Genomic DNA, 12579 nt, shown 5'->3' on the forward strand with positions numbered 1-12579 from the left:
TTATGTGATTTTTTTTGGATAATGTCTGTCTCCCTCATCAAAATGTAAGTTGGGATGATGTCAAATATTTTCACCATTATACTCCAAGTCCCTGGTACAGTGCCTGGTATATAGTAGGTGCTCAGTGAACACTTTTTGAATGATTGGACAGACAAATGAGTGAATGAATGAAGTAATAATAATTTATTTTTCATCTGTCAAAATGGGAAGATGAGAAAACGACATTTTGCAATTGTTTTAGAATGAGGAATAAAATGCTTTAAAAAGTGCCCTCATTTAACTATTTGGTCTTCAATTTTGCACTCGTATTTTTTCAAGTTATATACAAGGCATCATAGTTTAGTGGAAAAAGCACTGGAGATCAGGGTACAGACTCCGAGATGCTGTTTTGGGTGCCCTATGACAAGCTTCTTCACCTCCCAGGCCCACAGTTTATCCATTTGTAAGTCAAGGGTGTTGGAGTCCAAGAGTTCCTTATTCTCTTCTAGTCTAATACTCTGAATTTTATATGAAACTGTGACCATGTTAGATCAAGAGAATGGATGCTATACACTTTCTCAGACATAACAGTAATACATTTTGCTTCTAGGCTGCACTGCCAGAATCCTGTGAAAAGGAAGAACTCAGGGCCTTGCTTATGACTGAGTTCTTGCCATTGACTTTTTGTGATTGGATGTGTTCCTTCCCTCAGTCCTCACCCATTGCCATGGGGGACAGGAAGTACTCACACCCCACATCATGTTTGCCATGCACAGGTGGTCCTGCCTCACCCACCCCTCAGACTCTTGCAGGTTTTTCTAGGGAGCCTGGTGGAGTTGATGTGTTGTAACTAGCTTGCCCTTCTGACCCCCTTACCTTATCTGTACAGACAGAGAAAGGCCTGAGTGAGTGAGAATGGGAATCGTACAAAAGTTAGAACATTGTTTCTAAACGTGTCTTCCAGGAAATGTTTGTCCAATAAGAGACTCCATCAAATGGTTACCGCTGTCAATGATGTCTGGGAAATGCAGCCTACCAGAGCCACTTCCTGGAAATTTGCCATACACCCAGCCTATTTGAGTGTCTGAGTACTGCCACAGTAAATAAACCTCTTAATCTTTATTTAATCCTGTTTTCATAATATATTTGATCACAGAAGCCTCTTTTTGCTCATCACCCTTATTCACAGCTCACAAAACTCTTCCTTGTCACCCCTTTATGGGAGACACTGAGACCCTAAAGGAAGGGAAATGGCCAAGGCTGGCCCAGCGGCTAATCTGGAAAGAAGATAAAGTTGGCTTAAAATGCACTCCTATCTCACTGTCTGGACCCCTCTCATCTCCCAGGGTCAGAGTCCGCCTTGTTGCCTCTTTCAACATCAAACCACCAGACTCTGCTCGCCACTGCCTCATTTCATCCAAACGAGGGTTGGATTAGTGGCTGCACGTGTTAACTCATGCTGTAGCCATCGGTCTGAGCAGGGGACTTAGCCACCCCCCAGGGAGACAGGATGCCACATCAAGGGACATTTAAGTCCCTATTTGTGAAAAACACTGCTGAAGAAGAGAATGTCAAACCAAAGACAAATAAGAACGTATACCTGAAAATGATGTATTTCAGAATCAAGGACAAATTATTAAGAAATAATCAGGCATTTTCAATAGAGTATAAGAAGTCATGATTTCTCTGACACATAATTAAGATATCCTTAAGGAGAGAATGGACTAAATGAAAAGAGAGCAGAATAAGACGAAAAAGGAGATGGACAAATATGGCAATGAAGGTAATATTTTAACAGCAGTCAAAGAAAAAAGTAAACTGACCCTGCAGAAAATCATATAAGTGACATAGAGATCAATGGAGAAGTTCCTCAAGAATGGAGAGGAAATTGGGGGAAAATTCCAATTAGCGAGATAATAATGAGAAAGGAGGGTGTAAAATCAGCATACAGATAATTATTATTCTTGAAGTAGAAAATAGTACAATTTAACTAGAAGCAAGAACCAAAGATACAGTAGAAGAAACTCTTCTTGAGATGAAGAAAGACCTGTGTACACATAGTGAAAGCTTCACGGCACAGTGAAAATGTGTATGTCTTGTTTTAAATACCCAGAAAAAAGAATTAGTCAAAATAATAACATACAGTCCAACTTCTTAGATGTAACCACTGTTAACATTTTGGTGTATCCTTCTGGCCTTTGTCCATTTCATAGCTTATTTGGCTACATGAGTATTTTGAAAGAGTTTTTGAAAATTCTATTATGTGAAAGAGATAAAAATAAAGACTTATGTCTCTGCTCAGACCACTAAAAAAGAATCAGTGTTTTCTTGGGGACCAGCATGGGAGGGGTGGTGGCTAGGGGAATTAGAATGAAAGATACTTGAAAATGAGGGGCCTCAGGGCTGGGGCCCTTGATCAACTACTCCTCCTCTCTTTGGGTATTTTCTTCCAAAAGAAACTCAGAAATTTTGGATTTTGTTCTAGAAAGTATGGACCCACAACCATTGATCAGTTTTGTTTATAAAAGAGAGGAAAACCACAACATCGTGGGTTACTCGGCCAGTTGTAGGATTGAATGATTTGTAATTATTCGTCGGAATGTCAGTGTCTTGATCACGTGTCTCCTTGGCTATCTTTAGGAAAAGCACTGACAGCGCCATGTGTGGAGTGGTTCAGAAATCTACTTGTCTTAAGGTAGGAGGCAGCATGGAGTGAAGTCTAAAGACCCCTTTCTGTTCTATTAGCTTGTGTCTCCATAGTGCCACTGCATCCACTTCTAGCCATTCATTCTAGTGTTTCATCACCATAATTAACATCGCTGTGTGGAAATAACAAGCATGTAGGAAACCAGGGGAGAGAGAACTCAGATACTAATGAGCACAACAATTACAATAATGATAAACTTACTGTCATTCCAACTATTGATCTTCACGTCACACAGCTGTTGATTTTGCAAACGAGTAGAAGGAAAAAATCTGCTATAATCCTACCACCCATTTAATTACTATAACTTTCAAGTGTATGTCCTTTGAAGCTTTATGCTGTCCATATGTTCAACATGATTTTGATCATATGCTATAGTTTAAATTGTATAGACTTATTATTTGAAATGCCCCCTATTTTCTGATGTGAAAAGTAGATACTCACTTTAGACAATTTTGGAAAGTACAAAAATACAATGAAGAAAATTTTAAAACAATCTGAATGTCCATCACTTAGACATAACATTGCTAGCATTGGGTGAATATCCTATAGTATTAAAAATCTTTATTGCCTTTCTTGATCATAACAGGTTTATAATCATATTGTAATAATTCAAACAACAAAAATATATAAAGTAGAAAGTGAAGTCCCTTGCTATACACCACTGATAATATAATGACCACTGATCATATATGATCACTGGTCATATAGTGATAATGACCACTGATAATAGTTTTCTGTCTATTCTCTTGGAATTTTTCCTAAGCATAGACATATGTCTATGTTTCTTTACTAATTTTTTATAAAATTGGATTATAGTATATATTCACTTCTCCAATCTTCTTTTTGTATTTAGCACCATGATATGGCAACACTATTATTTATTTCACAAAGGTTCCAATTGATTCATATTTAGGTTTCTTCCCATATTTCTGTTACCAACAAACCTGCAAGGTTTTACCTGTGTCTTTTCACACTTGCTTAAGTACCTGTGTAGAAACCATAAGGTCAAAAGGCTCACAATTTTTAAATGTTGATAAAATGTACATTTTTAATCTGAAAATATATTGCCTTCAAAGGGAGAGTTCCAGCCCCACTCTCACCAACAATGTATGAGATTGCCTGTTTGCACAATAATGAATATTTTAAAGTATTTTTAATATTTGAAAATAGGATCACTGAAGAATCTTAGTGTTATTTTAATTTGCATTGATTTCATGACTGGTGAGGCAGTGTATCTTATGTTTATGGTCATTTTCACTTATTCTGTAATTGCTATTCTTACTCTTTTCCCACTTTCTTTTGTACTGTTTCCTGTTGTCTTATTTATGTGTAGAAACACTCTATAGATGTCAACCTCAATATTAAGTTTTAAATAAACATAAAATTTCCACTCAAGTTTCTGGTCAATGAAAATATCAGCATATTGCTTTATGGATAATTTGTTTTTTGGTAGTGAAAAGTAGAGATTTTTGATTTAGTAGTTCTGGTGTGATGTGCTAAATGAGTAAATAATTTAACGAACAAATGGCATGACAAAACAATACCAGATACCATTGTAAATGATCCACAAACTTGTCAAGAATTGTGAGGTGGAAACTACGGCAAAAAAGAAAACATCCTTTCTGGAAAAATACATCTCCAAGAATGAGAGTACTTTCTAAAGAAAGCTCTGTAGAGCCAAATTTTCCCCACAGGATTCAGAATCCACCTGAATGTAAAGACTCGAATTCCTAATTCAGGAACTAGATTGAGTAAGGAAACACTTTCAAGCCCCTTTTATACTGTAACAGGATTAGTGGTGGGGGGAAGGGACAGACCCTAACCCCCTACGCACACGCGCACAAACACACACACACACACACACACACACACACACACACTGGGGCAAGGACGAGAACTCAGTGTCCCCTTAGATGCAGAACTTGAGTTTCTAACCCAGACTAAAGATATTGAAGACGGAAGAAAGGCATTTCTACTATTTTCAAGTAGACAGACTCAGCCATGGCATCACACAGGTGGTCAGCCAAGACGACTCTCAATCCCTTACGAGAAGCCCTGAGGCACAGGGAAGTTTTCTCCAGTGGTGTCAATAGGGTTGACTGCCAAACTTGGACGGCTTTTTTGCTATCTTCATAGGCATTTCAGTGAGGAAGTTAGAGCGATTGTTCAGGGCTGCCACCCAGAGCCATCTAATTTTTTGAGAGGCAGGGAGAATGAAGCTGGTGTAGGTGCCCACGTGTCTACGTAGGGAGGTGTCTGTGTGAACTTGCAATTAAAGCATAAAAAATATTCAGAAAAGCACACAACGATAGAGATCAATTAATTTCACAAACTTCACACAGCAATGTAACCATCACTCAAATCAGGAAACAGAATATCACCAGCACCCAAGAAGTCTCACTTTCCTGACTGCTAACACCATTAATGAGTTTTGCCTGTTTTTGACTTTCGTATAAATAAAATTATATATATATATAGGTTTGGCTTTCACTCAACATTAAGTTTGTGAGATGCATCTCTATTGTGCACATAGTGGTAATTTTCTCATTCTCATCACTGCATAGTATTCCATTGTGTGAATGTACTACTATTTTTTTTTAAACATCTTTATTAGAATATAACTGCTTTACAGCGTTGTGTTAGTTTCTGCTGTATAGCAAAGTGAATCAGCTATATGCTGATTTAAAAAAAAAAAAGATCAATAGACTTAGAAGAATACGCAAAACAGGTTTCCCAGTCCCAGACTAGAAAAAGATACCATGGGTCTGGACCGAACAGATAGGAGCTGAGCCATTCAGAAGGGACTGTCCATCCTATGCCTGAGGGAGCCCCATCTGTCCCCAGTACCAGAGTGGCGTGGGAGAGCTGAGTCACCACCTGAAGATCTTCCCTTCCCATTCCTGTGAGAACCAAACACCCTTGTGCCACGGAGCTGTGACAATTTCCATCTCTTTGCCATCCTGTGAGTAATTTTCAGACAGCTGCCAGAACATTGCCTGCTGACTAGGAGTGATGTCCAGCTGCATTTTGACACTCTGTACAGTCTTCCTGCACTTTGCTATGTGGACAGTCCTCTTAGAATGACCCAGGACTCTTGGAAGCTCTTTAAGATGAAGATGATGGTGGTTTAGACAAATAAAGGAATGATGGTGGTTTAGAAGCCAAACCCTATATTCTTAGTTAAAGTGGGGCTGAATTTGGACCAATCTAAGATTCATCCCTACTCTTCCCAGGAATAAAACACTCATCACATCTTCTTAGACTTCTTCATATCCCTTGAATCGTCCAATCCAAGGGATTGTGGATTTAGATGACCCTCGATAGAATATATTTTTGTTGGGCTTAATAGCATATGTTTGAAATTTAATGGTGCTCTGCCTATCGAATCAATGGGCCACATGATCATTACTGATTATGTTCTGATACTTAGTTCCTAAATCAACTCTGGCCAGGCTAGAAGCAACAGATGTCTCTGTATCTTTGGTTTCTGGTACTGAGGTTTCCATGTTAAGAAACATAATTACTTTTTTAAATGAAGAAACCAAACTTTAGAAATCCTCCCCAAACACAGCAGGTAGTGATTGGTAGTGATATGTGTCTTCAACTCCCAGATTAGGGCATATGTGGAGAAAATGAAACACAGCACATAGTTAAGTGATTAAGAACTCTGACTTTGAAGTTTGACACTTTCTACCTATAAGACATTGAATAATTCATTAACTTCTCTATCCCTCAGTTTTTGTCATTTGTGCAATGGGGATAATAAAGTTTCTATCACAAAGAGTTGTTCTGAAATTCAATGAGATGGTGTCTGTAAAGGGCTTAGAAAAGTCTGTAGCACAGAAAAAATAATCAATATATGGTGGTTATAATTCTGGAGAGTTGAGCCACACTATAACTTTCAAAACCTAAACCATCATCATTTATTCAACTGAAGCTGTGAAGGTTATCTGGCCGGAAAGCTAGAACTATGAACCACTGGGTGGCGGGACTTCCTTGCTGAGGCTAGGACAAAGGAAGGTGTGGAGAGCAGTTGGAAGACCACCCTGTGAATCAAAATCTAAAAGTGCAAGTCCAGCCCCCTCTCTTTAGAGCCACAGCAAGTCTGGGCCATGGCCAAGTGGCTCTGGACAGGAGAAGCAGTCACTGTGCTGGACCCACCGCCGCCATCTTGGAAAGCCTACAGAGGAGGTGACATAGTCCGGTGAGCATCCTGGCACTTCCCTGGGAAGAGATGAGTGACCTGGGCTTCCCTGGTGGTGCAGTGGTTGAGAATCCGCCTGCCAATGCAGGGGACACGGGTTTGAGCCCTGGTCTGGGAAGATCCCACATGCCGCGGAGCGACTGGGCCCGTGAGCCACAACTACTGAGCCTGCGCGTCTGGAGCCTGTGCTCCGCAACAAGAGAGGCCGCGATAGTGAGAGGCCCGCGCACCGCGATGAAGAGTGGCCCCCGCTCGCCGCAACTAGAGGAAGCCCACGCACAGAAACGAAGACCCAACATAGCCAAAAACAAATAAATAAATAAATTTATAAAAAAAGAGATGAGTGACCTGTGGCTGGGAGTGAGCTTCTGGCAGGCAGCAGACTGCAGAAATATAGCCTGAATAATTTCAGGCTTGTTAACACCATCTGCTATGGCCATCTACTCTTGGTCAGCTGGAGAGGACTCCTAGGTTATTGACACCACGGGGACCTTTTAGAAAGTTATTTTCCTGCTGTACAGTGATCACCACTCTATGGAAAGGACCTCCATGAAGCGATAGCCACTGTCTTCCTTGGTTAGAAGGAGGCAGTCATTTATGTGCGGCAGTTTGGGGTATGCTGCAAGGATTGCCCACCCCTTAAAGCCTTCAGTTTCCCCCAATTCCTTACCATCTAGCCACTGTACCCGCTCCTACCCGTCCTATATTTCCAAAAAGTCTGTCATTACTTTGAGTGAAAGGATAAAAATAGGGACTTAGTTCTCAGAGGTCACAGTTCAATAAGCTTCCTTGCTATTTCCTCATCTAGGAGTAGTGTACCTCTAAGCTTCTTCCTTTATGCACTCTCTCTCTTCCCCAAGCTCTTGATCATTTAGTCATTCAAAATATATTTTCTGAGTGTATCCTATATGCCAGATGCTGAAGATATGGTGGTGACCAAGACAGACGGGGCCCCTGCTCTCATGGACCATATATTCTAGAGCAAGGAGAATGAAACATGTCAGTGTATGACTAAGATCAGTTTGGATGGTGAGAGGGGCAGTGTGGAGCCGTGGATACAAGCTGGGTCTCTAGGCTATGACTGCTGAGGTTCAATTCCTGGCAACTTCACTTGTTAGTTGGGTGACCTGGGTCAGTTACTTAACCATTACAGAATGGGTCCTGATTTGTGAAATGGGGATTCTAATAGGATCCCTCTGCTATGAAGCATCGGAGTTGAGACTTAAATGTTCCCCAGGAGGCAGTCACATGAAGACGGCGTGGAACAATTTGATCAGTGGGAACAGCAAGTACAAATGTCCTGTGATGGAAACAAACAAGCTTAAGGGATTCTCGTTACTAAAGGAAGGCCTGTGTGTCTGGCATATACTGAGAAAGGGTAGAAGTGATAAAAGATGGGATCCGGCAAGGAGGCAGGCACCAGATCGTGATGATTCATAGGCCACGTTGAGAACTTTGGATTTTATTCTAATTAATTAGGCTTTAACCTCTGCCTGGAGTGATTTCTCCTCACCTGGCACCACATTTTCGAAAAAGAACGTACTGAAATCCTATTCATCTTTCAAACTCTGTTCTAATGTCACGTTTTCTATAAAGTCCCATACCCACCAGAAAAATCAGTTCCTCCCTGGCACTTTGATCATCCTATTCGCTGTGTACATGCTTGTCTCCTATATTCATTTTGAGTGCCTGAGGTCAGGGATTGAGTCCCATTCACTTCAGAATCACCTATCAAAGTGCGTGGCACAAATAAATATTCTTTGGATGACTGAGAGGATGAATGATATCAGCTTGGGTCCTTTAGTTGGATTTGCTAATTGAAAATCTGGACCCAAAAGGAACAATCTATAGCTCAGGTAGATTTAACCTGGAGCAAAAAGAGACCCTGAAAACAACAGGAAGAATGAGAGGACGCAGAAGGGAGGCGGCTTGTAATGGGACTCCGTGTACTTTGATAGAGGCCATACCTGTTTTCCTCAGTTCTAACCCTCACTCTTATGGTGTGAGCTTGGGAAATTACTCAACAAAAATTACTCAGTGAAAACCACCATGCTCCACTTATCCGGAAGGTAGACCTCTGACACCCTAACCTCTTTAATGTGGACAACACAAGACAAGACAAAAACCCAAAATGAAAACAAAACCCAATAAACCAAAAACTCAAAATAGAAGTTAAAGGAAAACAATCTTAGCCCAAAGAAGTAATCATAAAACCCAAGACCTCAGAGCAAGAGTGACTTCAGGTAATAGCCTATTTATTTCCTTTTCTTCCTTCCTTCCTCTCACCTTCTTCCCCAAATATTTACCGAGCACCTATCAATTGTCCAACACGGAGATGCTGCTGGGGCAAAAGCAGTAAACATGACAGACGTGTCCCTGTTCTCAGGGAATTTCTTTCCCTTTTCCCTCCTGCCTCACTGCCTCCCTGCCCTCCTCCTAACCTGCCTTTCTTCCTTGCATGCTTCCTTTATTTATTGTAGTAAGAAAAGGCAACAGATTCTGAAATCAAAGTTTTAGAGCTCAAATTCTGACTGTGCCAATTAGTAATTGCTCTCTCCCCCCAATTTTGAAATCACTCTGTCAAACCTTGCCCCAGGTATAAGAAGTCATTAGGAAAGCATAAAAGAGGAGGAAACCAGAGGACTGGAGATCTAGGCTGAGGTCTTGGCTCTGGTATTTTTGACCTTGGGCAGGTCACGTGACTTCTCCGTCTCTCCATCTCTAAGGGGCAACAACTGTCCTTTTCAACATTCTCTGTCTCTGGGATAAGTCAGCTAATATCCCCGCCTCCAGTGCTGGGGTATTTGATACAACTGGCAGATGCCACATCTACCAGCCTGTTACAACACCTCCAGGGAAAGAGCTTTAAAGATTTTCACACAAAAAACAGATCTTTTTCATTTCTCTGATGAAGAGACTGACTTTAAAGCCAGGAAGAGAGAACTATGTGCAATTTGATGGGATTCAGAACATCAAAGGCAGTTGAGTTGGTGTTTGGAACAATCTCTCAGGTCAAATCTAATTTTATCTGAGCTGATGTTACCAAGCTCTGGTAATTGCTCCCAGCATAACTGCCAATTCCTTGTTATAAGGCCGTGAGCACAACTGCTGCAGGGCCTCCAGTAGAGGGTCCAGCTGATGGCTTTTGTCTTTGTTGCTCTGGGGGCTGAGGCAATGGGCTAGATTTCAATCTTGGGAGCTATAGGCGGACAAAACAGAAAGGACACTGGACTTGAAGTCAGGTCCTCTGTCTTCAAATTGTGGCTCTACCACAGAGTCCCAGAGATTCTACTTCCCAAGGACTTTTCCACTTGAACTCGACACTTTTGTGTACTGGTTTCCTGAAGACTTTGTGATGGAAGAGGGATGGAGAGAAGTTTGGGGTTGTGGAGAGTGGGGTGCTACCTAGGGTGGGCAAAGTTGACAGAGGCTCAAATGGCACAATGGCTCTGCACACAGCGATTCCCCTGACTTAGAGAAAAGGTTTGAGCCTGTAAGTTAGGGGTCACTGAGAATTGCAGGAAGCTGCCGGTGTTGGGCATGGCAACATAACTGGGGAGAAAGGACCTGCAATGGTTAATTTTATGAGTCAACTTGACTGGGTCACAGGGTGACCAGACATTTGGTCAAATTTATCCTGGATGTTTCTGTGAGGGTGTTTTTGGATGAAAATAACATTTAAATAAGTAGAATGAATATAGCAGATTGCCCTCCCTAATGTTGGTGGGCCTCGTCCAATCAGTTGAATGTCTAAATAGAACAAAAAGCTGACCCTTCCCCGAGTGAGAGAGAATTCTCCTGCTTGATACACTGAACTGGGTCATCTGCTCTTCCTGGTCCTACAGCAGCCTGATGGCCTTCAGAGTTGAACTGGGACATCGGCTCTGCAGATTTTGGACTTAGTCTCCATAATTGCATGAGCAATTTTTATTATTCTTTATAATAAAACTTAAAAAATAATTTTCTATTGATTTTGATTCTGCCCGAATAACATGGGGCACTATATCTGCAGCAGAGTTTCTTACGATCAACAAGGAAAGTTGGGAAGAGAAGTTCAAATAAACACCTTCCGAGTCCAAGGCCACCACTCACTTGATCATCTGTTTTGAGTCTGGCAGACTCTATCCCCCAACCTCTTGCCAGATGTAGAAGGGAGCAGGTCTACTATTAGCCAAGTGCAGCAAAGTGGCCTCTAACTTCTGGAAGATTTCCTAATCCTTTATCCACATCTTCTTGCCCTACCTGGGTAACAAAGGCTTTTGTTTTCCCATTACAGGCATTCCTAGCCCATCATCTTAGCTCAGAAACAAGCCTGGCAGATAACCTCCCTACCTGGCAGATAACCTCTCCTCCTCTCAGGCACATCCAGATTCCACTTTAGACACTCTGTGACTTTCATCTGGTCCCTGGCTTTTTGAGCGAAACATCCACAAAGTACATGGGGATGCCCAAGGGGCTAGTTTCTGGGCTAGCTCTGGGCTATAGGCAGAAGGTATGAGCAGAAGTAATTTTATCTGCAGGGAGTAATATTTTGATATTTATGTGTGTGATTTAGTTTGATTTCTCTAACCCTCTACCTTTCTCTTCATTACTGAAGAAAAAGTTTTCCATATATACTGTTCGTAGGGTACCGATGTACAAAGTGAACAAAAGCCCTCAAATTCAGGGCTTTGGAACTTCTAATTAATCTATAGCAGATATAATAACCTTGAGAATCATACATCTTTATTTCAAGAACCAGGTGCTTGAAAAGAAAAAAAAAAGATGTCTTGAATTCTAGAAAGCTTGGTTAAAAGATCAAGAGGTGAAGCCTGGAGAGAGAGGGCAAATTTTATTCATAAACAAGAGATGACAAAGAGGAGCTTGGAGAATAGCTAAACCCCACCCAAAAAGGAGTAAGAGCGACTGAGTTATAGGAGAGAAGGCAGAAGTGTAAAAGCATCCTAGATGCAGAAAAGTCTGCACAGCAGAACAAGGCTTGGGGAGGAGTGATGACAACCCGGCGGCTACAGCGGTGAGTTTTGGAGGGTCAGGGGCAGATGTCCTAGGCTAGGGATTGCCAGCTACACCTCAGCCACCCCTACCGTGGGCATCTGCTCACACCGGGAGGGTACATGCCCCTTTCTCCATGCCCTCCGTCCCCTCCTGTGAAATCACTCTCATGTCCAGAAAGATGAGGAGGGATGAGGGATAACATTAAAATTAACTGAGCATTTATGTAAGTGAGATTAAATTTTAAACAGCAGTGAATGAATTGCCTTAAATCAGTAAGATTACATTTTCTACCATCAAGGGGGGATGAGAGTTTGAGACCTAAACCAAATCATTTTATAGATAGAGTTTTGTCTTCCCCCCCCTGATTTTTTTTTTATTACGATACTTATTCTTGTCTCTATGCTATTGATGGGAACAGCCATATTCTGCTGGGCTGCATGTGCTTGTAATCACAGCTCTCAGAGGCTAAGATCATCTTCAGGAGGGGAAGAGATCTGGTTGAAGAGATCGGATGGACTCGAGGCTGTCCTTCAGAAGCCAGCATTGTACATCCACCATTTCCCCTCTTAAGATTGCCTTTGTTCCTGTTAGCTTTATTATTATCACTAGTTACTATTATTGACCGAGAATGTACCATTTTTCAGTCACTGTGCTAAGTGCTGTGCTTAGATGCTTATACTTTCGTTTGGGTTGC

The sequence above is a fragment of the Eubalaena glacialis genome, chromosome 19, assembly GCF_028564815.1.
Source record: "Eubalaena glacialis isolate mEubGla1 chromosome 19, mEubGla1.1.hap2.+ XY, whole genome shotgun sequence".
Classification (NCBI taxonomy): Eukaryota; Metazoa; Chordata; class Mammalia; order Artiodactyla; family Balaenidae; genus Eubalaena; species Eubalaena glacialis.